Genomic DNA, 26785 nt, shown 5'->3' with positions numbered 1-26785 from the left:
TGAACGGTCGCGATTCTCTCTTGCGCATTCTCGCCCTGAACCTCGTACGAACGGTGGCATTGGGCGATCGGGCTCAAGGAAGCGATCGGACCGGCCGTGCCCCGAGATCTTGCTGGTGGTCACACCGAGAGGAACAACCGCAGCCCGGGAACTGCGGTTTTCCATGCGGAGGACAGGTGGACGAGCACGGCGGTGTGGAAGTGCGGGCGGCGTGCCTGCTGTTCGCTTCACGCAGAAGGCATACTTCGCACCAACGGGCGCGGCCTCGTGAAACAAGGGCAGACTGAAGCCTACCTGCGCCAATGAACGAGTGCAATTTCCCGCCAAGAACGGAGCCACGTCCAGACTGCGCGCCCGGGCCCTGGAAGAGTCCTGACGAGACGCACCGGTCGAGTCGAGCCAAGTGCAATTAAATAACCAGACACATTTATTTGCAGTTATTTTATCCTTTGTGTTTGGGTCTGTTTTACAGCGCTCCAATTTAGGAATTTATTATTATTTAACAGTGTTTTATTTTGTTACCGGCATTTCTTAATAAAGCCGGCATTTTCTTGTACATTTTAAACTCGGCTCGGTTTGAGTTGATTTATTGCAGGTTTGCGGACTGCCGGTGGGATCCGTGAAGGGAAGCGCTCCGGTTTCTCCCCCTCCCTCTTGCTTCCCCACGTGTATTCTCCCGCCATTTGAACTGAACGCCTCGGAATAACAGCTCCTTTGGTCATCTGTGCTACACTAAGGTGTTCACGAAGGGTAGTCACACGAGAATATATATATATATATATATATATATATATATATATATATATATATATATATATATATATATATATATATATACATATATATATATATATATATATGTACAGACTTGGCATTTAATATGGAATATTTTCTTTTTCTTGACTTGGGTTTACTTTCTTAACTCAGTATATCAATCTGGTGAGTTTCTTTTACACTTTGGTGATTTATTTGTTAAAAGAAACATGTCACTGATTGTCTGTCGCAGCAAGAAGTCAACAACAGGATTATATCACAGGTGGCGTGGCAAAATGTACGGATTGGTGCATTTGATGATTGGCTTCACAGTCGGGTATACAAGGGTTGTTGCGTTCTGTATTAGTGGAAAACAACTGCTGCACGTCTCCAAAAGTTATTGCCGCTTCCTCTGGAGATGGTCCGTCAACTCGACAATGCTGTTTGTCATGGAGTGGTGGCTTTACGAAATTACGGGATGAAACAGCGTGCTATTGCTCGGCAGTATGGCATCACTCAAGGTCAGGTGTCAAAGATCCTGAAACGAAATGCTCAGAGGGGTGTCCCTACTCCAATACCGAGGCCAGGACGTCCCTGCAGAACCACAAGGAGGGATGATCGCCAGCTGCACCGGTAGTCCACAATGGCCGTACCAAGTCAGCTAATCAGCTTAGGTCTGAGTGGCAGCAACTGACAAATGTGCCTGTATCCAGTTCAGGCTAGTCAACCAACGACTGGTTCAAGCAGGCTATCGTGCCAGGCGTCCCCTGAGAAAGCCACGCCTGACCAGACAACACAGCCAGCGCCGATTGCAGTGGGCCAGAGAGCACCGTCAATGGCAGCCAGGACACTGGAATCACGTGACCTTCAGTGACGAGTCTAGATGTCTGGTCTATCGTCAAGATGGCCACGTCCGAGTGTGCAGACAAGTGCATGAAGCCTACAACAAAGATTGTATAGTGCCAAGAGTTCAAGCTGGAGGTGGTGGGGTGACCGTTTGGGCTGCTTTTCATGCAGGGGGCAAAACTGACCAGGTTGTTCTGAATGGAAACCTGAACCAGTTCAAGTACAGGGTCATTCTAGAAAAAACATTGCTTCCATTTGCTTGTGCAGCCTTTCGAGGAAACATTGTCTTCCAAGATGACAATGCATGGCCTCCTCGTGCTCGCATGATCCAACACTTTCTTGCTGACCGTGGTGTAGAGCATATGGAGTGGCCTGCCATGTCCCCGGATATGAATCCGATAGAGAACTTGTGGGCAGAATGAACGCGTCAAATCGACCACTTGGACCAGCAGCCAACCTCTGTGCGTGAAATGCAGCAGGCTATTGTCACTGCATGGCAAGCGATTCCTGTCCAAACCTTGGCAAATTTCGTGAACAGCATGCCTCAACGTGTACGTGCTCTCCTGAATGCTCGTGGGGGTTACACGAAGTACTGAACTGTAATTTTACTATCCGTAATCCCAGTCGTAATTTAACTTTTGTTTTTGTTAAAAAATTTTTTGGCTAATGTGCAAAATAAAAAGATACTTCTGGAAAACGTACAGAAGTTTAACACAGTACTGTCCATGAATTGAGTTCGATATCAGTTTACATCACTTTCAAGGATCAATTTATTTGTTTCGAAATGTCAAATGTGGTTTGTGTTTCTTTTAAAGGCCACATTAACAAAATCTAGAATAATTTCAACATAATTCCAAAGAACTTTTTGTTCTAAGACATCTTGAAAAGTAAGTTCACCCCACAAAAAAAATATTCCATATTAAATGCCAAGTCTGTATATATATACATATACATACACATATATATTGTTGTGGTTTTGGAATAAAGGATAATCCCTCCCTCGTAGGTAGATGCACCACAACATGTAGCCTCGCGATAGTTCAGTTATTTCTTCGTGAATGTAAGCGTAGTCCTTTCCTATTGTTGCGGATATGAGGATTGTATTTTTTTTAATTGTGTTGTATTGTGGTAAATTGCTGTGTAACATTGGTTGAATATGGCCCCTCCTGCCTCCAGAGTTGTGTAAAGGTAAAAAGGGCGTCCCGGTAGTTAATTCCATGAAACACCACATTGAAGGACACGATAAAACCCTTGTTCAGTAGTTTATATCCTTATTATGTGTTTAGGGTAAGGCCTTGTCGTCCCTTAACATGACCCTCCATTGCACCAAGTGAAAGAGATAGATTCCCTTCATTCCCATTCCCAAAAACCTCCATTTCCCCTTTCGTCGATTGCCATTGGCAATTACATCCCCTCCAAAGCCGCCATTGACCACGAGGCAGGGTTGGGGAAGAAAGGCGGGTCCCCACCTCGTCATAGAGGGGAGGAGTGAGTCAGCCCCACTCAACCAACCACGAACAAGGGGTTGGACTTGGAGAGGGTGTGGAGAGAAACATCAAGGAGGTTCGCGAAGGTGGAGGGGCGGGGCCTATATAACCCGCAGCGGGACGTTCCCAAGAGAGAGTTGCAAAGAGGTCCAGAGATGAGCTGAGAAAGGAGAGGAGCTTTTACGAGAGATGAGCTTTTACAAAGACGAGCTGAGAAGGGAGAATGAGCTATGACAAGAGCTGAGTTGTGAGGTCCAAAAGCAGAGATCATCCAGGGAAGCGCAAAAGCCTGCTATTCGTCACCTTGCTCGCCAGCGGCAGTGTCTACAGCAGCAGCAGCAGCAGCGTCCACAGCAGCAACAACGCTCGCCAGCCGCTTGGGGCCTGGACGGTAGTGCGGAGCAGGGCCGCGAAGGAACGGCGGCTGCCCAACGCGCGGATCGTGCTGCCGGACCCATTGGACTTTCCTCTCTTTCCAGCCATTCCTGCCTGCAAGTTACCCATTTGTGTACGTGAGTTTGTTTTGTTTGTTCTGTCCTGGGTAGGTAATTAAGTCTGTATAAGCTAGTAATATTCACTGTGTCTCTAAAAACTTCTGTATATTATTTTATTATCTTTCCTTCTCCTTGGTTATTTTGAGCCTGTAAATAGTAATAAATAGTAATCGTATTTCCAAACCTTTCTTTGCCTTCGTCTTCCTTTTCTTCACATCCGTCGTCTTTGTCTTTTCCCTATTGAATAGCTGTGGCGCGATACGGCCAACGTCTGGGTGAATCGGGTGAGTCGGGGAAAAACTGTTCGGCCGCGGTACCTCCGCTCGGTAAATAACATCTAATCCGCGGACCGTAACAATTGGTGTCAGGAATGTCGGATTCGGACTCGGGACTAAATTTATTTAGCCCAAATTTTGGAACACCAATTGTACTATTGGCGTAACAATTGGTGTCTGGGAGTGAGATTCGAGGCCCGAACCAAATTTTTAAAACATCTAGGAAAAAATCTGGTCAAAATTTGGAGCTGCTGGAAATTTGTGTTGTTTTAAAGCAAAACCCGAATTTTGAAATCGCGCCATGGCTGGTCAAGGCGACGGGATGTCGGTGGGAGAGATAGACGGGGTAGAATCGACCCAGGACCTCGGGGAAATGTATGTGGATGAAAGAGAGGAGGAAAACATTGGCAATGTGGTTGACGAGGTTACGGGCGCGCAAAATGGCGCCTCGCACATGGCTACGGCGACCGCGCCCGCGACCGTAGCAGCGCCACCGGTGGATTTGAACCTTTTTATGATGCAAATGAAGGCCCTTATGGAAAAGAATAGTGAGCAATTGGGAGACCAAATTAGAGGTTTGAAAAGCAGTATGGGACAAATGGGGAACCGGATGGATGCTCAGGGTGAGCGATTGGAGGGCCAAATGGGACAAATGGGGAACCGGATGGATGCTCAAGGGGAGCGATTGAGGGGAGAAATGGGGGAAAAAATGGGAGAAATGGGGGAACGGCTAGAAGCTCAATTTGAGGGGTTAGACAAGAATTTTAAGGGATTAGACAAGAAATTTGAGGGGTTAGACAATGGGATAGAAGGGGTGAAACATGGGTTAACGGGGGTGGAAAATAGAATGGCTGCCCAGGAGAATCAGTTAGAGGGGGTGAAAAATGGGTTGAGGGGGTTAGAAGATAGGATGGAAGACAAATTGCGGGAAATAGGGGAGCAATCCGCCCGAGAAATTAAACAAATGGGAGAGCAGATAGAGGAGGTGAAAATCTGGGTAGAAACCAAACTGGATGCTCAGAGGGATGAATTGGGACAGATGAGGGCGGCATCTACAAAAGAGAGGGAGGAGATGAAAGAGGAGATACGACGAGGTGTAAGTGAGGAGGTCTCGGGGGTACGCGAGGATGTAAAGCGAGGTGAAAAGCGTATGGAGAAAGAGGTGAGAAATGGAACGGCTAGGTTACAGGGGGGAACAGAAGATCTGACGGAGGAGGTGGAACAGCTGACGGTGGGACAGACGGAGTTAGTGGAGCAGGTACAAAAGAACACTGCGGTACTAGGAGGGTTGAAAGCGACACAAAAAGAAATAAAAAATGACTTGATAGCGACACAGAGGCAATGTCAGATGGTACGTGAGGGACTGACAATGAGGTTGGATGAGGTGACAGAGGTAATGGAGACGAAGGACCGGCAGGTGAGGACGCACATAGAAACGGTCAAGGTAGCCTTAGAGGACGAAATTGAGGAGACGCACCGGGAAATAAAAGAGGTGAAGCAAAAATTAGAGGAAGTGGAAGAAGAGGTGAGTGAAATTAAAAAGAGACGGACGGAAACTAAGAGAGAAATACAGGAGGAGGTGATGGAATATGTACAAGGTCGGTGCTCAAATCGTGATGATGTGCTCGCTAACCAAATAAAGAGTTTGCAGGTGGCGAAGGAGGTGCGGAGACGAGGTGCCAAGGTGAGTGGCGATATACGAGGAAATGTATATGATGTGAGGGGAGCTTCAGTCGGCTTGGGGGTTGATTTGGATCCGGGTGTTCGTGAGAGGCCGTTGGTGAAGTGTGCGACAGGTACGGTGTGCGAAGGAGGAGGTGTGTGAGAATGTCCGACTCTGGGGTGTGTGAGGAAAAAGTGCGCGCCGAGGAGTGAGTGTGCTGTCGAGAGTGAGTCGGTCGTAGCGCGTGTGCGAGGGAGCACATGGAAGCGCGTAGTGAGGAGTGTTACAGAGGATGTAACGGGAGAGTGTGCCGTCGAGAGTGAGTTGGTTGTTGCGCGTGTGCGAGGGGGCACATGGAAGCGCGGAGTGGGGAGTGTTACGGAGGAAGTAACGAGAGAATGTGCGCAAGAGGATGCGCGAGAAAGGTGTGTAACGGACGGGTGCATGGCGAAAGAGTGCGCTGTCAAAAGTAAGGAAGAATGCACACCTGTGGTGAGTGTTACAGATGGTGTAACGGGAGAGTGTGCGCAAGAGTGTGCACGAGAAAGGTGTGTAACGGACAGGTGCATGAGGAAAGAGTGCGCTGTCAAGAGTAAGGGTGAGTGCGCTGTCAAGAGTGGTGGTGGAAGTAGTGAGAGTGACATGGAGCGTGAGTTGGTTGTGACAGGTGAGAGAGGATGTACACCTGGAATGGAAGGAAGCACACCTGGAATGGTAGAGCGTGTATGGGAATGTACGCTGGAATTAGTAGTGAGGCACGTGGTTGGGTGTGCGAGAGAGAGCACACCTGTGGTTGTCACAGAGGAGGTGACCGAGGAGGGGGCGCGAAGAGGTGTGTTGGTGAGGTGTGCGAACGACGAATGTGTGCCAAGGTGTTCGGTGGTCAGGTGTGTGACCAAGTCTGTGAGCGGAATGAGTGTACCTGGGTGTGTAAGAGAAGGTGCAATGACGAGGAGCATGGGAACAGCTGGATGTATGAGCAAGGAACGGGCTGCGGGGTGTAAGCATGCAGGTGAGGCATCGACGGTAACCGGGTTAGCGGTTAGAACGACATTTAGCCGAATCGGGCCCTCGGTGCGCGTCGGGCAGCTTCGCGTGCCGCGAGGACCAGCGGGGATCCGAACCACGGCGGTTTCGAAAGAACCGCCGTACGCGATCCACGCTGGGCATCGCTTTGAACGGCCGCGTCCGTGCTCCACTAGGCGGAGCGGGCAGCCCGATAGGAAGGGTCGTCATGGCGACCCCTTTTTGTTGAGTTGTTCCGGCAGGTCGAGATTGGGCCATTGGACGGCTCTGTGCCGAGATGGTGCGTGGGATCTCGGCCCGGGTAAGCGTCCTTCCCTGCACCGAATGCCGGACGCATCCAGCCGCCGGCACCAAACAACCCGCATTCATTGCTCGGCTTTACGAAGCCGGGCTGTAGAAGTGATTTGGCGCACCGAGAGGCATTAGTAAGTAGACTGTAATGATGAGGATAGTGGTCTGGACCCGAAATTAGAAAAACAAAATTTGATGATTGGCAAAGGATTGGCAGAGTGATGATTGGCAGAGGATTGGTAGAGTGATTGGCAAATTTTTGATTTGTGGAAATTGGACGAGCAAAATTTATAGTAAGAGATGCCCCATGTGATGGGATGGCCAATCCACCATCCCTCACAGCGGGGGGCAAAGGAGCACTAGAGTTATGGGGTTTATGGCAGTGGAAACTAGCCCGGGTGGGTTAGGATATATCGTGTGTAGGGATCTAGAGAGATGACCTTAGGTAACGTTAAGGTTAGTTAGTGACTGATACCTGTAGTGGGGACGCAGGTAGATTAGAGTGGATGATAATGACGTGGTATGTGCTTAGTTTAAAGGGAAGACGGGGAGCACTAAGTTAGCAGGGCAACAGGTAGATTAGATGATGCCGTGTGAGTGTTGGAGGTTGTATTCAGAAGTGTATTGTGAAAAGTGTGTGAGGAACAGGTGTGATTGCACAGGTGTGCAACAACAGGTATGAGGAACAGGTGTATGGAATAAATGGTTGTGTGGAAGACATGGAGTATTGGAATGGATGGTCGTGGAGTGAGTATGGTGGAAACTATGGAGTGGAGTGGATGGTGCGAAGGTGTGAATGGGGGAAGAGTGGACCCCCATCACGAATACCCAGGGCGGGTAGTGTAAGTGTTAGGTAGAGGGTATAGGTAAATTGTGGTTGGATATTGGCATCTGTGGTGCGGGTGGAAGAATGGTGATTGGATGGGTGCATTAGTGTTGTGGAAATGGCTGGGCGTGTAGCCTGTTAGTGTGTGTAGTTGGTTTGGGCACTCCACCACTGTGAGGATGTCGGCCAGGTGAGGCCGCAGGTGGGCTCTGGGAGCTGGTAGTTGTGGATGGGGCCCGAGGATCCGGAGGACGGACCCGGGTAGCCCAGTGCCAGAGGGCACTAAGGGGTGACAGAGCCAGGAGGGGCCTTCCCCAGTTAGTTAGGTTAGGTTAAGGAGCAGGTAAGCTCGGGTGGCAACTACAGTGGTGGAGGTGTGCAGGTGGGTAGACCTGCTGGGAGAGCTACACGTCACAGCCCAGAAATTGTGCAAGGGCACCGGGAGATGAATCGGGGGAGTGAGACCCCAAATTGAGAAGCACCACAGTTTGGTCAATGGGAATTGGTTTTTAGAACCCATAGTGTAAGTTGGCCAATGGATTGGCAGGGAGAGACCCCGGGTAGTGTAACGTGTGTTAATGTCATTTAGAAAATAGTTAGGATTGAAATCTCCTTGCACCATCTACATGCACTCACCTGAGATGACGTACCTCCACACCATGCCATGTTTTATTATTTTTGTGCAAATGTTTTGGAATGTGAGACGCATCATGACGTGGGTGTGACATTGTGCTTTGTTGTTCCATCTCTTCCTCCTTATGAGGATTGATGATGAATTGATGATGGCAAATTTTGGATAGAGGGATTGTGGAGACGAATTTGGTATAGAAGAAATATGGGGAAGACGTGACAGACGTGACGAATTTGTAATGTGTAGATTTTGTACATATGGGGTAAGGGCAAGGGTAGTGTAGGTGACAGGGGGGGTGACGTACGGTAGGGACGAGCTTTTCTCACTTCGCTCTCCGTACGCACTTCACCTTGCATTGCCTTGTTGATGTGTACCCTTGTGACCTTACCCCTCGCTCATCTGTCTCTCTCCCCTTTGTCTCCCACATGAGGACCTGAGCGCCACTGGGCGCCGAGGGGAGCGTGCGTGAGTCCGCCATTGTGCGCCCGGAACTCTCAGAACCAGCTGTCTGCATCGATGCACCACATTATGGACCACATATCTGTGGCCGAGCACCACTGATGGACCCCATGGGTTGGGGCATGGCCCCTCTGCTGGAACCGGCCATGAGGGCCCAAAATCTTGCTGGCGGACCTTGGCCACAGGGCACCGATGCCCCACAGGTGAACCACATTAGTCGGCCCTGTGGGCCATAAATAAAATAAATAAACATGGACACGTTTGGGTGAATTTTATTTTAATGCAAATAGGCCGCCAGCAGAGAAAAGACAACATCTGGAAGAAAATAATAATAGCCAGCAGAGGGAGCCGAAGAGCAAGAGGCCACTTGCAGGGTTAGGGGTTGTTGAGTTTATTTTTATGCATTGAACTGTGGTGACTGCACCGATTGGTGCTTGAGGGTGTGTTGGTGCGTTTTGGGTGCTTTCATGGTGCATTGATGCAGAGCAGACTGTCTCCCCCCCCCCAGAAAGAACAATCACAGGTCCTGGGTTGCGTTTTGTAAATAAAGTAGCGTCAACTGTAAATAATGCTCCCCACCGTCAGTGTGTAGTTTGAAGACCATTCCGCAATTCGGTTAACTGTGGGCGTGAGTCTGTTAGGTAGGGTGCAATGGAGCAGCGGGACATATTTATCTATGTCTTAAAACTGTCGCACTCAGGGTCAGGTTAAAAGTAGAGGGAACTACACCTACGTGTCACACTAAATTAAAGTTATAGGCCCGGGAAGTGCCTAAGAGGAGGAGGGTGCAGTGTTGCGGATATGAGGATTGTATTTTTTTTAATTGTGTTGTATTGTGGTGAATTGCTGTGTAACATTGGTTGAATATGGCCCCTCCTGCCTCCAGAGTTGTGTAAAGGTAAAAAGGGCGTCCCGGTAGTTAATTCCATGAAACACCACATTGAAGGACACGATAAAACCCTTGTTCAGTAGTTTATATCCTTATTATCCTTATTATGTGTTTAGGGTAAGGCCTTGTCGTCCCTTAACATGACCCTCCATTGCACCAAGTGAAAGAGATAGATTCCCTTCATTCCCATTCCCAAAAACCTCCATTTCCCCTTTCGTCGATTGCCATTGGCAATTACATCCCCTCCAAGGCTGCCATTGACCACGAGGCAGGGTTGGGGAAGAAAGGCAGGTCCCCACCTCGTCATAGAGGGGAGGAGTGAGTCAGCCCCACTCAACCAACCACAAACAAGGGGTTGGACTTGGAGAGGGTGTGGAGAGAAACATCAAGGAGGTTCGCGAAGGTGGAGGGGTGGGGCCTATATAACCCGCAGCGGGACGTTCCCAAGAGAGAGTTGCAAAGAGGTCCAGAGATGAGCTGAGAATGGAGAGGAGCTTTTACGAGAGATGAGCTTTTACAAAGACGAGCTGAGAAGGGAGAATGAGCTATGACAAGAGCTGAGTTGTGAGGTCCAAAAGCAGAGATCATCCAGGGAAGCGCAAAAGCCTGCTATTCGTCACCTTGCTCGCCAGCGGCAGCGTCTACAGCAGCAGCAGCAGCAGCAGCGTCCACAGCAGCAACAACGCTCGCCAGCCGCTTGGGGCCTGGACGGCAGTGCGGATCAGGGCCGCGAAGGAACGGCGGCTGCCCAACGCGCGGATCATGCTGCCGGACCCATTGGACTTTCCTCTCTTTCCAGCCATTCCTGCCTGCAAGTTCCCCATTTGCGTACGTGAGTTTGTTTTGTTTGTTCTGTCCTGGGTAGGTAATTAAGTCTGTATAAGCTAGTAATATTCACTGTGTCTCTAAAAACTTCTGTATATTATTTTATTATCTTTCCTTCTCCTTGGTTATTTTGAGCCTGTAAATAGTAATAAATAGTAATCGTATTTCCAAACCTTTCTTTGCCTTCGTCTTCCTTTTCTTCACATCCGTCGTCTTTGTCTTTTCCCTATTGAATAGCTGTGGCGCGATACGGCCAACGTCTGGGTGAATCGGGTGAGTCGGGGAAAAACTGTTCAGCCGCGGTACCTCCGCTCGGTAAATAACATCTAATCCGCAGACCGTAACACTATGTTAGTTTTGCGTTGAGCAGGCCCGTGAGTGGGGCGGTCTTTTGGGCTGGAAATGCCACGTGGTCGGCCTTCAACAAGTCTGGCAAGGCCGAAAGGAGGCGCTGCAGAGGGAGTGGCCGGTAAGCACGAGCCGCCAATCAGGGCTCGAGGGGAGTGGCTAACCACGGCGATGAGAGGTGGGGCTTGGAACATTCGAGTAAGGCCAGGGCGGAGCCATAAAACCCTGCTCAGATCCCCCCCACCTCAGTTCTCAGTTCTCAGTCAGAGTCGGAGTCACGAGTCAGAGAGAGAGAACACGCAAGAGAACGAGTCGATTGCATTGCCGGTTATCGAGATTGTACACGAACGTGCCCCGTGCCCTGCGCTCTGCGCTGTATTAATCGCGTGCTCGAGAAGACGACCCGTGCCGGGCCACAGACGCGCGATTTCTTCCTGCCTGCCTTCTCCTGCATACATGCCGTGACCGCCAGAGAGCCACCCTGGGCGAGCTGCCCCGGAGCGACCGACGGCAATGCGCGTTTGGCGCGCGAACTTCTTCTCTACTTCTCCCCGTGTGCGTGAGTGGGCCCTGTGTCTGGGAAATAAGTTAACATTGTTAAGTGCCTGCTCTGTGTCCCCTTTCCTTCTGCGAATCATTGTACATAAATAATAAATCGTGTTATTCCTCTTATTTGACCGTTCCCGTCCCTTCCATCCATTGGCCTCGCATGGTACGACTAGAATCGCTCGAATCAGGTTCCATAAAAGTAACGGCACGAGTCACGTGATACGCATACCGCTCGGGCGTACTCGATTAAGCGTGGCTTGTGCGAGGTTCGGTCCCCGCTTTCGTGGCAGCGTGGGTTAAAGGTACGTGCGACGTTGACCCGATACCCTTTTTCACGCTTGCTCCGGAAGTGGCGATTCGGCCTCGTGAACACGAAGACCCAGCGGGGGAAAAAGGGGTTTAATCCCCCCTTTGTAACGGGAACGGGCTTCGGGAGATCCGCAACAATATATATATATATATATATATATATATATATATATATATATATTGTTGGGGATATGGGAATTGTGTGGGTAATCTGATGTAAATTTTCCCCTTTTTGTATGCTGTAAATCTTGTAAATATCACCCTCCAATAGTATAAAGATCAAAAGTCGCCCGCAGTTAATCCATCGCATACACGTAGCCAATCGTAAATTCCCCTCGTAGTTATGTCCTTAATACATGTTAGTATAAGGCTCTGTGGCCCACTAGTTCATTACGTTGCATCAATTAAATAAGACAGGTCCCTCCGACGCCCCATGGCATCTTCCAAGTGCCAGGTTTAGCCACTTTGCTGCATTTCATCTCCCGCCCACTTTGCTGCATTTCATCTGCCATCCACTTTGCTGCATTTTGACTCCTTTAGCCACTTTGCTGCATTTCATCTGCCATCCACTTTGCTGCATTTGACTCCATTACGCACAAGGTAACCTCGGAGAAGAAAGGCGTGTCCCCACCTCGTCATAGAGGGGAGGAGTGAGTCAGCCCCACTCAACCAACCAAGAACAAGGGGTTGGACTTGGAGAGGGTTTGGAGAGAAACATCGAGTAGGTTCGCGAAGGTTCAAGGGCGTGGCATATATAACCTGCACGACGACGCCCCCAGGAGAGACGCGCAAGGAGAGAGAAATAAGTGCGGCGATCGCGCAGGCAGGAGATCGGAGAGAAAGACGCGTCAGACGATTTGGAAAGAAGGGGAGGACCAAAAGAGCCCGAGGCGTGCAGCGACAACCATCCCCTGCCGCGTGCAACGAGATACGTGTGCCGACGTCGCCCTGCTCGCTCCCAGCCTGACAAGGACCGGCTTGCTGTGCGCCCTGCCAAGCCTTCCAGCTTGTGGTTCGACCTTCTCCCTCCAGCAAAAACCAACCTGCAATTTCCCCATTCGTGTATGTGAGTTTGTTCTGTGTGTCTTGTCCCTGGGTTAATTAAGACTGTTAATAGGTAAGCTAACGATTTCACTGTGTCACCTGCTTTTTTCCATTTCCCTGTATATAACCTTGACTGCTCCTTTTGCTTTAGTGTGTGTAAATAATAAATCCTGTTATTCCTCTGTACGTCTTCTTCTTCCTCTTCACATTCGGTCGCTTTAGAGGTTTCCATATTGAATATCTGTGGCGCGATTTTGGCCAACGTTCAGGAATCGGGTTAGTCGGGGTAACTGTTCGGGTGCGGCGGCCATCCGCTCGGCCAATTAACATCCTAGCCGCGTCCGTAACAATATATATATATATGTATATATGTGTGTGTGTGTGTGGAAAGAACTGGGAAGTGGCCGTGTGCTGTGTGCAGAAAGGGTGTCGGAGTGAACTCCAATGTACAATGTGCGCTGAGTGGGTTCATCAAACATGTAGTGGTCTGAGAGGGTCATTAACCAGTGTGGCAGCTACATTCAAGTGTAAGGTGTGCACAGAGGGAGCTGCAGATGGAGGAAATGTTGAGTTGGATCTTGGAGACGGCGTGAAGCTGAAAGGTGTGAAAACATTTTGTGAAGGAAAAGAGCGTGAAAGGAAAAGAGCGTGAAAGGAAAAGAGCGTGAAAGGAAGGTGTGAAAGGAAAATAGCTGATGATGGATGATGCTGTGAAGAGAAACAGGTTGAGATGGTTTGGTCATGTGGTGATGAAGGATGAAAGTGACTGGTTGGGAAGAGCGATGGAAATGAATGTAGAAGGAAGTAGACGGACGGGGAAGGACGGGGAAGAATGTAGAAGTAGTAGTAGAAGAAGTAGTAGAAGAATGTAGTAGAAGAAGTAGAAGTAGAAGTAGAAGTATGTAGAAGGACGGGGAAGATCGAGAAAGACTTGGCCAAAAATGGTGGAAGAAGAAATGCGGGCAAGGGGGTTAACAAGGAGAGATGCAGAAAATAGGGCAATATGGAGAAGATTGTCATGGGGACCGCAAGGCTAACCCCCGCTCTTGCAGGGAAAATGGCCTTAAAGTGTGTGTGTGTGTGTGTGTGTGTGTGTGTGTGTGTGTGTGTGTGTGTGTGTGTGTGTGTGTGTGTGTGTGTGTGTGTGTGTGTGTGTGTGTGTGTGTGTGTGTGTGTGTGTGTGTGTATATATTGTTGTGGATATGAGGATTGTGTTTTTTTTTGTTTTATTGTGGACCCTCCTGCCTCCAGTCTGTGTATAAAGGTCAAAGGTCATTCCGTAGTTATTTCATAAACATCCACCAGCCAATCATAGATTTCCTCCTTGTTGGTAGTTATTTCCTTATTCTGTGTATTAGGCTAAGGATTTGTCTTCCATTAATTGACACTCCATTGCACCGAATTCAAATAGATAGATCCCCTTTCATTTTCATTTCACAAAGCCTCAATTGCCAACTGCATTCACCGCGACTCCATTAGCCACGAGGTAGGCTTGGAGAAGAAGGGGGAGGAGCTGCCGAATCCTGGGCTCGCCCACCCATCGTCATCAAGGGTGGAGCCAGAGGGCCCGGGCCGACCAATCAGGGCCGAGGCGAGCTCACCAATGGGCGTGTTCTAGAGGCCGGCGGCTTGATCGCCGGCGGGGATATAAAAAGCGCGGGGGAAGCCTTTGAGAGAAGTGCGAAAGGAGAAGCGCGCCAGAGATGGCAGAGGAGCCCAAGTCGAGAAGTGCGAAACCAGAAGTGCGCCAGAGACGGCAGAGGAGTCCAAGTCCAGAAGTGCGAAAGGAGAGTTTCTCTAGGGACGGCAGATGAGATTAGAGTCCACCACCACCACCACCAGCTTTGAGACCACGCAGTTTCGACCCGCTGCGACGCGGGGGCCAGATTGCGGTGGCATCGGTGGCCGTCGAGGTCCCGCCCGCCGTCCCGTGCAGGATCAAGCTCCAGCTCCGGTTCCCGTTGGACCTTCCTCTCCTACCAGTTCTTCCATTCCTGCCTGCCATTTCCCCATCCGTGTGAGTTTGATTGTCGTCCGTTTTGTGTGTCCTGTCCTGGGTTAATTAAGACTGTAGGTAAGCTAGCATTGCACTGTGTCTCCTTGATTTCTTCTGTAAATTATTTTATTATCCTTCCTCCTCCTTGGTTTCTTTCAATTGTGTAAATAGTAAATAAATAATAGTAGTATTTCCAACCTTTTGCCTTCGTCTTCTTCTTCTTTTTCACATCCGTGTCGTCTTTGTCTTTTCCAAATTGAATATCTGTGGCACGATTTGGCCAACGTTCAGAATCGGGTCTAGTCATTGTAAAAACGGTACGGGCCGCGGCGCCATCCGCTCGGCAAATTAACATCTTATCCGCGGTCCGTAACAATATATACTAGCAGAAGTACCCGGCATTGCCGGGCGGGGGAGGGGAGGAGAGGGGAACGGGGGGGAGGGGAGAAGAGTGGGAGGGGGAGGGGGAGAGGGGAGAAGAGGTGGGGAGGGGGTGGGAGGGGGAGAGGGGGGAGGGGAGGAGAGGGGGGAGGAGAGGGGGGAGGGGGGAGGAGCCGGGGGAGGGGAGAGGGGAGGGGGGGAGGGAAGAGGGGGGATGGGGAGGGTGAGGGATGGGAGGGTGAGGGATGGGAGGGGCGAGGGGGTGGGAGGGGGAGGGGGGGACCTGGCAGAAGTACCCGGCATTGCTGGGCGGGGGAGGGGAGGGGAGGGTGGAGGGGAACGGGGGGGGGGAGGGGAGAAGAGGGTGGAGGGGAGAAGGGTGGGGGAGGGGAGGGGGTAGGGTGGAGGGGAGGGGGGAGGGGGAAGGGGGAGGGGAGGGGGAAAGGGAGGGGGAGGGGGGAGGGGGAAAAGGGAGGGGGAGGGGGAAAATGGAGGGGGAGGGGAGAAGGGGAGGGGGAGGGGAGAAGGGAAGGGGTAGGGTGGAGGGGGAAGGGAAGGGGGGGGACAGAGGGGGGAGGGGGGGGACAGAGGGGGAAGGGGGAGGGAAGGGGATGGCCAGTCAACAATGACGTTGCAGTTCTCATGGTCGGAGAGCAGCACAACAATCGGACATAGTCCTGCATATTTGCAACAGCACGAAGCGGATTTTGGAGACTCACCGATCCTGTGACGTCCTCCAGTACCGGCGTTGCCGGGCGGGGGAAGGGAGACCCGTACATTCCCAACCCGTACATTCGCCCTCTCGACTCAAGCTCACTCGGACAAAAGCCTCGCACAAATTACACCGTGAAGGCCCAATGGTCATGTCTATGCCACAAATCACGGGCGCACTGAATTGAAAATATATAGAACGCTCATACTCTGTGAAAAGTGAAGCCGCCGTGTCGCCATCTTGGTCAGCACGACTCGACCAACTCGCTTCGCGGATCTCGTTTTGTGCGGCAATAAACTGCTCCAATCGGGTACGGAAGGGTTGTGGAAAGACGTTTCACAGCTGTTTCAAAGACATTTAATTCATATCGCACAAAATCGATACAAAACACGATCGCATAAAAGGTGAAGTGACGTGTGACGGGATGGAACATCACGTGATCGCTCTGAGCGAATCAGCGAGCTGCTCTGGAACCGGCGGAGATTAGCGGGTACTTCGCTGAAATGCGCTGAGGTAAATATGAATAAAAAATATGGATCGTCAAATATTTTGAGTTCGGCCATGTTCGTCCCACGCTCAATGGCCATGTTTATGTCAAATATCAAGCACGTAAGCCTCTCCGTTTAGGAGTCTATCGGTAACATTACACACACACACACAAACTGTGTTTTATATATATAGATATACAGTATATATATATATATATATATATATATATATATATATATATAGATATATATATATATATATATATATATATATATATATAGTGTATATATATATATATATATATATATATATAGTATATATATATATATATAGTATATATATATATATATATATATATATATAGTATATATATATATATATATATATATATATATATATATATATATATATATATATATATATAATATCACACACACACACACATCTCGTTTTTTCATTTCTGTTCCTTACAATTCTATCCCTCTCTTTCACACACACACACACACACACTCACTCACTCACTCACTCACTCACTCACTTAATTAATTGTACAGTATCGGTTGTTCCTAAACTTAAATAATTTAAAGGATTGTTGTAAATGATGTTAATTTTACAACATCCCATATTCAACTTTATTTAAATTGTAAACCTCAAACATAGTTTCTCCACCTAAAGCAAGAACTTTAACCCGTAAGCAATTGACTCGTTTCCCGACTGCATGGATCATCAGCTGGGCACTGTTCTTCCTCGAGGTTTCAATCCTTTCAGCCCAGGACCTCTCCAAACGGCGGATCCACAACCGCGATCATGGATCCACATCAATTGATGGTAAATCAGTGGATCCACAACCTCAGTGCGTCCAGGCAGTCAGTCAACCCATCAATGCAACATCACTTATCCCAACTTTACTTGCAATAGGATTTAATGTGTTATCATATATTTGTAACTTTCCTTACACACTCTATAATATGATAATATCATTAAACTAGAACGGGCACTCGGTAGAGCGCATACCTTCGCCGCAGCTACTGTTCTGTACTTGGCATGGGAGTGTAGGGAACAGAACAGTGAACAGTTTGGTGCTGATTTCATGCAAATCGGATAAGAATTGACCGAGTTATGACAAAAAACGCACATTTTGCAAGGTCGTGACCCCCCTGACCTTTGACCCCCAACCGCTAACAAGGGTAATGTCTTCACTGGGTCATGTCGTATATCACAAGATCGGGCATTGAATTCTGAACATTTTGGCATTAGTTGCATGCCAATTGGATAAAAATTGACCGCGCTATGGTAAAAATACGATTTTGACCTTTTCGTAACCTTGACCTTGACCTTTGACCCGATTGCTCCCAAAATCTAATCAAATGTGTCCCGTATAATAACCAATCATCCCACCAAATTTCATGCAATTCGGTTGAATACTTTTTGAGTTATGCGAATAACATACACACACACACACACACAGACATACAAATAAATACACAGCGATCAAAACATAACCTTCCGCTTTTGCGAAGGTAATCATTCACATCTTACCCTTAAACACATCAATCGACCAAACAGCATGACCACACCACCTACCTCTCGATCAAACTCTATTTCGAATGTTCAAACTGTCATTTATAACGATTTTTGGCATGCTGCCGTATCCTAGCAACCACTGATTCCTAGCAACATTAATTTGTAGTATATTTAACTATTATATTGTACTGTATTTACATAAAGATCTCATGAATAATATTATATTGTACTGTACTTGTATTATATTGTACTGTAATATAATATTATATTGTACACTTAGAATGTTCAAATTGTCATTTATAACACACACACACACACACACACACACACACACACACACACACACACACACACACACACACACACACACACACACACACACACACACACACACACACACACACGCCAATCAATCAATCATCGGGTCTTGAGTCCGAGCCCATGTGGTGCCGTTAAATAACTCCAGGTGGGTTGACTTGGCCTGTCATCCTTCCGAGGTCGGCAAAGTGAGTGCCAAGTTTCTGGAAACGGGGGGCACTGCATCAGCGGTACAGCCGTGCTCTCAGCAATGATGCAACCAGCAGCCATTGGCTGCATAAGTAATAATAATAATAAAATGCCTGCTTGGTTGAATCTTGCATACTTGTACTGTGCATGACACTACAATCTAAACTCTAAATGAAAACGGCAGGAAGTACTCCGAGCTGCCTAAATTGCACTGCAGTCTACAAAGCTATGAGAATGCTGTGCTTTGTTTCCTTGTACTCGTGTGCCAGATTAACTGTTGGTTGTGTTTAATGTCTTGTTTAACAGGTGAATTGCTGGTCTAACAATGTCTGAAGACTTTTGGGGATTACAGCTGCAGGAAGATGATGATAATGCTGATCGACAGGAAGAGATTGAAAGAGAAAATGAGGTTTGGAGAGAGTATATGTTTGTAACTCGAGGAGGTGGTTTATTTCAAGTCAAGGGTTTGTTGTGGGAGTATCGTTTTTTTCTATACAAAGTCCAGGCTCGTGGAAGAGCTAGAACAGGGTATGCAACAGAAATAAATGAACAGCAGAAAGAGAATGGGGAACCACCAACAGCCTGGCCAAGGGACTTTGGTAATATCGTAAAATAAATTAATTAGGGAACATTGTTTTTAAAGTTGTGTATAAACAGGCAGTTGTAAGAATGTTTGATTAAACATTCTTTTTCTCAATTGTATGTTTCCTTTGTGGTGTTTCTGAAGGTTGTGGCATGGCAGCTTCTCTAAGGGACTGATTTTATTGATATCTCTTCAATAACTTCAAATATATGTAATAGGCTAATGCTGTGTGTCCGTCTGTCCCACCCTCAAACATGGAAATGTTTCTTGGAGAGAAAAAAAATCACACCCGTGTCTGAGGAACATTTGGCATTTTTTATATGAAATAGGCAAAGACTTGAAACGAATGAAACCCATTAAAAAATTTTTTTTATTTTATTTTATTTTATTTATTATTATTTTTTTTTTGTATACAAGATCGAGGCTCGTGAAAGAGCGAACATTAATCACACAGAAAGACAAACCGACACATGAAACATATAACATCGGGAGCGGTAGACAAGATGGGGAGAGAGGGGGAAGGACACAAACACAACATTTGAGAGCAGGGACCGAGAGACATGGAGACATCGAGAGATCTGAGAGAGGGTGAGGGCTTTGGGGGGGGGGGGGGGCATGGGAAGGGGGCGGTGGGAGAGGTATAAAACATATGGACACTGCCAGGACTTCCAGGAAAGAGGTTGGAATTTCAAACAAGGTGGATCTGGGGTGAATTAGCGGGGGTAGAAAAGATCAAGGTTTTGGATGGGGGAAGATAAGAGATGGTGGTGAACAGCTGTTTTAAAGACCTGGAGGGAGGAGTGGGATTGAAGGGAGTGAGGGAGTTTGTTCCAGAGGCGGGAGAAAAGAGGAATGAAAGAGTGAAGGTGAGCAGAGAGCCGAGATTTCGGCAGTTTAACCATCAGAGGGTTGCTGGCAGATCTTGTGCGACCTGTAGGAATATTTGGGGGACAGAGCACAGAGAGAGCTGGGGGTGCAAGGCCGGAGAGGAGTCGGTAGAAGACAGAAAGACCACCTACCTGCCTGCGGTGAGTGAGTGAAAGGCCCTCAGAGATAGCTTCATCGCGGGAGATTCCAATAATTCTGAAAGCTTTGGTTTCAACAGCGTGAAGCCGAGCTAGGTGTGAGGCAGGAGCACCGGCCCATAGGGGAGAACAGTATTCCATTGAGCTGCGGATGAAAGCCTTGTATGTGGTGAGGAGCTCAGGTGTGCCGAGGAAGGACTTGGCACGACGGAGGATGCCCAGTCGGCGACTGGCTTTGGAGGCCAGCTTGGAAATGTGGTTTTCCCAAGAAAGATCATGGCAGATAGTGAGACCCAAAATCTTGAGCGACAGAACTTCTTGGAGAGGATTGTTGAGAAAGTAGATGGGAGGGTTGTCCAGTCGATCTTTTCGGAGAGACATAGTAAGAGTGTGAGATTTGTCAGGATTGAAAGACATGTTCCACTTGTTTGACCAGTCTGTGATTTTGTCCAGGTCTTCAGAGAGTGAGGAGGCAGCAGACTGCCGATCTGAGGGAAGAGGAATGGAGCGGCAGAGAGTGGAGTCATCAGCAAAGAGATAGAGAGGATTTTCGAGAGAGTCAGAGAGATCATTGATGAAGACCAGAAAAAGCACGGGGCCCAGAACACTGCCTTGGGGAACTCCAGCCTGAACAGGAAGAGGAGATGAGAGAAACCCATTCAGGGCCACACGTTGACGACGACTAGAGAGGAAGTCCGCCAGCCATGCGTGGAGATTTCCATGGATACCAAAGGAGGAGAGTTTGGTGAGCAGAGCGGGGTGCCAGACCGTGTCGAAGGCACGTGATATGTCGAGGGAGACAGCTCTAATTTCCTGTTTGGCATTGAGGACCTCCATCCATTGTTGAGACAGCAGAAGCAGCATGTCCAGAGTAGAGTGACCTGGTCTGAAACCAAATTGATGATCAGAGATCAAGCCATTGGAGAAGAGGAAAGATTTCATATCCGAAGCAATGATGGATTCCATGACTTTGCTGATAATTGGGAGAAGGCTGATTGGTCTGTAGTTGCTAGGATCTGTTTTTGCACCTTTTTTGTGCAAAGCGGTGATGTTGGCTGATTTCCAAGCAGATGGCAGTTGACCTTGAGCAAAAGAGAGGGTGAAGAGAACAGAGAGAGGGTGAGATAGAGCAGCAGAGCAGGATTTTAGGACCCGTGGGCTGATGCCGTCGGGTCCAGTTGCAGAATCAGAGTCGAGGGTTGACAGAAACTTTTCCACCTTGTCAGGAGGAAAGGACACGGAGTCCAGGAGCAGCAGGGTACGACTGGGTATGGTGGGTACAGAGAGGGATGGGTTTGGGACACAAGATTTAGAGGCAAACACAGAGTTGAGGCATTCAGCTTTTTCACGTGCGGAGTCAGCTGTGTAGCCGTTTGAGGTAAGGGAGGGGATGGAGGGGGAACAAACACCAGAAACGGATTTGACCAGACGCCACCAGGATTTGGAAGAGGGAGACAGATAAGAGAGTTCGGTCTTGAGAACGGAGAGATATTGTTTCCTGGCTCTCCTGAGGGTGGACACACACTTGTTTCGGGCTTTGTGAAAGGAAATGAGATTTCCTTCCGTTGGATTTGCTTTCCATGAGACGAAGGCAAGTTGTTTCTGGGCAACAGCCTCACCACAAGATTCCGTGTACCATGGACGGGAGGAAGGGTATGACAACTGAAGACGAGATGGGATAAATCTGTGCATGAGAGAGAGCAATTTACTTTGGAAGAATTCCCAGGATGAGTTGATGTCAGAGGTGGTAGAGATGGGAGACCAGTCCAGATGATTGATGGCTGCTTGAAGACCGTGCCAGTTGGCCTGAGTGAAATGCCAGACTCGTCGACGCTGAGCAGGCTCCCTGAGGATGGTCAGAGAGATGTCCACTTTAACAAGGACATGATCAGATGATCCGATCGGAGCAGAAGAAGAGCAGCAGACATTTTCAGGGAAGTTAGTCATAACCAAGTCCAGAAGAGAAGATGTTCCGTTGACTGAGATCCGGGTCGGGAAATTGACAGATTGTGTCAGTCCCAGTGAGTCGCAGAAGTCCTTTGCTGAGGAGCCATGGCTGGTGAGAGAGGTACCCACACCCAGCCAACTGGCATGATGACAGTTGAAATCACCACATATGAGGAAGAGAGAGTTGGGATGAGTAGATAGAAGTTGGTCCATATCATCAGACAGCGAGATGTAGATGGAGTCATCACTGTTTGGTGGACGGTACAACACACATATGAACAAGAGGTGGGAGCGAAGGGGAAGCCGTAGCCAGAGGTATTCCTGGGGGTGAGGTGGAGAGAGTGCAGTGCAGGGCGAGTGAGGAAGAGAGTTTTTGATAAAGATAGCAACCCCGCCTCCAGGACGAGGCTCAGGTCTATCATACCGGTGGAGGGAGTAGCCCGGGAGAGATACTATGGAATCAGAGACATCATAAAGGAGGAAAGTTTCTGTTAAGCAGATCACGTCTGGTTTGACAGAAGCAACCTGTATGGAGAGATCAGTTAAGTTTGAACGAAGGCCCCGGATGTTTGAGGTCCATACCGTTAATGAAGAGGAAGGGGGAGCATCAGATACAGAACAGGGGGGAGGAGGGGTGGGGTAAGATGTGGAAGAGGTGGAAGAGGTAGGGAGAGCTGTTGAAGGTGTGTCAGAGATTTCAGAATAGCTCGGAGAAAGGGAAGGATGGGGCGGACAAAAGGTTTGATGGTGATTGGGTGAGCCACAATGAGGTGTTATTTGAGGAGGGGGAAGAGCGAGGCAGAAGGTTGGGGGAGATGGAGGTGAGAGTTTGAAGGGGGAAGAAGCGGAGAGGACGCTTTGAGGAGGGGGAGTGAGAGGGGGGAAATTGAGAAGCAATGAGGATGGGGAGATTTGAAGGGGAGGGGTGAGGGGGGAGTTTGGGAGGGAAGGGACAAGGGGAGGGATTTGAAAGGGATGGGATATGGGGGAGATTTGGAGGGGAGGGGTGAGGCAGGAGTCTAGGAGGGGAGGGGCGAGGGGGCGTCTTGGCGGGGAGGGGTGAGGGGGTAGTTTAGGAGGGAGGAGGCAAGGGGGGAGATTTGAAAGGGATGGGTGATGGGGAAGATTTGGAGGGGAGGGGTGATGGGGAAGATTTGGAGGGGAGGGGTTATGGGGAAGATTTGGAGGGGAGGGGTGAGATTGGATTTTTGAAAGTGTACGATTTATGGGAAACGAACATTTATTGCAAAATGAGTTTCTTGTGACCTTCGAGTTAAAAATACGTTTAAGGACGCTGGATGGAGGATGGAGTGCAGGAGAGTTTAGGGAATGTAGAAAAAAGGCACTATAGGAGATGGATATTTTTTTTGGGATGAATTGATTTGGTGAGCAAGTCGAAAGCAGCCTTTTAAAGAAGAAGAAGAAAAAGGTGTTATAAAATATGACGGAATACATAACTTGAGGGGAAAGTGTAAACATTGAAGGTTAATGAGTGAAAACTATCTGGGGAAATGGGGGAGAAACACGTGGTCGAAGAACGAACGAACGAATAAGAATGAATAAACGAATGAGAACAGAGAAGGAAATGGTTTTTTTTTTTGTTTTTTTTTTTTTTTTTTTGTTGAGATTTACACAAGGAAGTAGGCGATGGGTGAAAAGACTGGGAATACAGAGAACGAAAGTTATTGGATCACAAAGGACGGACCGCTGAGAAAAACAAAGCCTCAAGGTTGTACAGTGCACACTGTACAAGGCCTCAAGACACGACACGGCAAACAGACGATCAATTTATGAAAGATAAACACCGAGAAACAACCAAAGTTGCACACAATAACTTCACACACCGAAAGATAAATACAGTTTCGACAAAATACAATTGTGAACAGACTTAACTTCGAAAAACGTGGAGACCGTGTGGAGCTTCGAAAAACCCTGCCGCCGTCTCCAAGATCTCGCGAGATTATCAATTTACCTTTAGAATTAAAATTTAGGATTAACGTTGAGAATTAACCTTTAGAATTAACCTTTAGAATTAACCTTTAGAATTAACCTTTAGAATTAACCTTTCGAATTAACCTTTCGAATTAACCTTTCGAATTAACCTTTAGAATTAACGTTTAGAATTAACCTTTAGAATCAACCTTTAGAATCAACCTTTAGAATTAACCTTTAGAATTAACCTTTAGAATTAACCTTTAGAATTAACCTTTAGAATTAATGTTTAGAATTAACGTTTAGAATTAACCTTTAGAATTAACCTTTAGAATTAACGTTTAGAATTAACGTTTAGAATTAACCTTTAGAATTAACTTTTAGAATTAACGTTTAGAATTAACCTTTAGAATTAACCTTTAGAATTAACCTTTAGAATTAACCTTTAGAATTAACGTTTAGAATTAACGTTTAGAATTAACCTTTAGAATTAACCTTTAGAATTAACCTTTAGAATTAACCTTTAGAATTAACCTTTAGAATTAACCTTTAGAATTAACTTTTAGAATTAACCTTTAGAATTAACCTTTAGAATTAACCTTTAGAATTAACCTTTAGAATTAACCTTTAGAATTACGTTTAGAATTGACCTTTAGAATTAACCTTTAGAATTAACCTTTAGAATTAACCTTTAGAATTAACCTTTAGAATTAACCTTTAGAATTAACACGAGAGAGGGGAGAGAGAGGGGAGAGAGAGGGGAGACAGAGGAGAAGACAGAGGAGAAGACAGAGGAGAAGACAGAGGAGAAGACAGGAGAAGACAGAGGAGAAGACAGAGGAGAAGACAGAGGAGAAGACAGAGGAGAAGACAGAGGAGAAGACAGAGGAGAAGACGGAGTGAGGAGTGAGGAGTGAGGAGACAGAAACAGAAACAGACATACAAACAGACACAGAGACTTTTGAGGCCTTTTATTTCAAAAGTATACAAATAAACAAATGATATAAATAAATAAATCAAGGAACAGAAATACATGAGATATTAATTAAAGCAGCAAAGATAATTCATCTCCCTCCACCTTGCACAAGACTTGAACTTTGCATCATTTCTGAATGAAGTGATTAACCCGATAAATCTCTCAGTAAAAATGAAAATTCGTTTTAAGACGGGCAAACACCAAGCCATTAAAGGCTAACAAAGCACTGCATTCTTGTGAACCAACTCCCGAAACCATTCTTTTCCACGTCATGTATATCGCGTGTTTCGCTTCAGCAAGCAGGAAATTTACAATTTGAAATCCGACGTTCTCATAAGATACATTATACAAAATGATGCAAAGAAAAACAAAAACCAAATTTTTGGAAAATGGATTTCAAGAGTTGAAAAAGCGTAGCCAGCTTTTGGCATCCAATAAAAAATGGCCTCGGAGTGATGGCAAAAAGGACAATCATCAGATGACATGAGGTTCAGTCTTTTGAGAAACACATTGGAAGGCAAGGAATAGTGTACAAGCATCCACTGTATGTCTTCGGCACGTTTAGATACTCTATGTATACATAGAGGACCAGGTAGGAGATGATGGAACCTCTGCAGGCAGAAGCTCTTTCCAGTGGGTGGTCAGTGTGCTATTGGGGTTGGCATAAATAACAATATGAAGACATTGCACATTCAGAGCAGCCTTTTTACAGATTTGTAGAGGGAGTGCCAGAAAAACAAAAATCAGTGAAGTCGGGGTGCATTGTACCTGCATTTTGAACATCATACAATAGAAGGTTTGATAAATTAAAAGAGTTGAACACTTTAACAATAATTTGAACGTAGAAGTTGTCCAATTAACTGAGCTGAGGTAACATTGCAAACTTCCAAAAATCTGGTCAGGGGTCTGCCATTCAGAACAAGTATGATTACCAAATTTTCTGACCAGGAAAAAAACCAGATTCGATGAAGGATTGAATGAGGGACCTACTTTGGCAGTCATGCCGACATAGGCTGTTGTGAAAAAACAGTTCACACATTAAGTTACAAAATTTATACAAATCCTTGTTTTGTACTGGAAGGAGACATTGACCGGCATTCATGAGACTTCGATAAAAGGAGGGCAGCAAGGAGATGTCTATTCGCTGCAGATCAATTAGAAAGAGCTCGTGACCACACGTGAGCTTACCAGCTGGCTGCAATAAGCAAGCCAGGGGCCGCGAAGATTGACTTCCTTTTACAGAAGTTGATGTGAGGTAGTCAGCCGAAAAGCCAGTATTTTACTGGTAATGTCCACAAGTCCTTGACCGCCTTTTTCTTAGTGGGACACTTAGAAGATCTGCTCGAAGCCGGTGCATGCCGTTCCAGAAAAAAATTCACAAGGGTACCCAGAGAGATGGCAACTTTGTCTAATACCTCGCTGAACAGGAAAAGGTGAACACAAACTGTTATTGATGTTCACTAAAGTGAAATTGTTGTGATGCAGCAATTTAATGCAAGAAATAAAAAAAGAACCAAACCCAAACCCCTTCAAAACTTCAAATAAATAAGAATGGTCAACACTATCAAAGACCTTTTCCTGATCTAGAAAGATCAGCTCACTATTAACATTCTGGTAATGACAAATCAAATCATGAACAGAAAATATATTGTTAAATATAGAGCTGCCGGGAATAGAATAAGACTGGTCGGGAGATACGATGTATCCAATTAAAGTCTTTAAGCGATTGGCGAGTATCTTGGACAGGATTTTGTAATCAGCACAAAGTAGAGAGATCGGGCGACAGTTCTCAACAAGTTGAAGATCTCCTTTTTTAGGGATTAATAATATGATGGCATGTCTGCAGCTCAAGGGAAGTCACCAGTTTGTATGATTTATGGAAAGATGATTAATAGACATGGTCCCAGCAGATCCTAGAAGGTACTGTATAATTCCACTGGCAACCGGTCTAAACCAGTTGCCCTGTTGATGTGCAAGGTTTTTAAAACACCAGTGAGT

The 26785-nt window shown here is 47.1% G+C and overlaps 1 protein-coding gene across 6 annotated transcripts in view; it reads left to right on the top strand.

Moving 5' to 3' along the window:
- Positions 1 to 26785, top strand: part of LOC137421178 (centrosomal protein of 152 kDa) — a 163728-nt gene that overhangs the window by 11362 nt on the left and 125581 nt on the right. For all 6 annotated transcript variants that reach the window (XM_078771817.1, XM_078771816.1, XM_078771815.1 and 3 more), the window contains exon 2: positions 18631 to 18733. The gene's annotated coding sequence lies outside the window, so the exon portion shown is untranslated. The remainder of the gene's footprint in view (positions 1 to 18630; positions 18734 to 26785) is intronic.

The sequence above is a fragment of the Myxine glutinosa genome, chromosome 2, assembly GCF_964187855.1.
Source record: "Myxine glutinosa chromosome 2, kmMyxGlut1.1, whole genome shotgun sequence".
NCBI classification, from domain to species: Eukaryota; Metazoa; Chordata; class Myxini; order Myxiniformes; family Myxinidae; genus Myxine; species Myxine glutinosa.
This window is presented reverse-complemented; position numbering and strand designations above follow the sequence as displayed.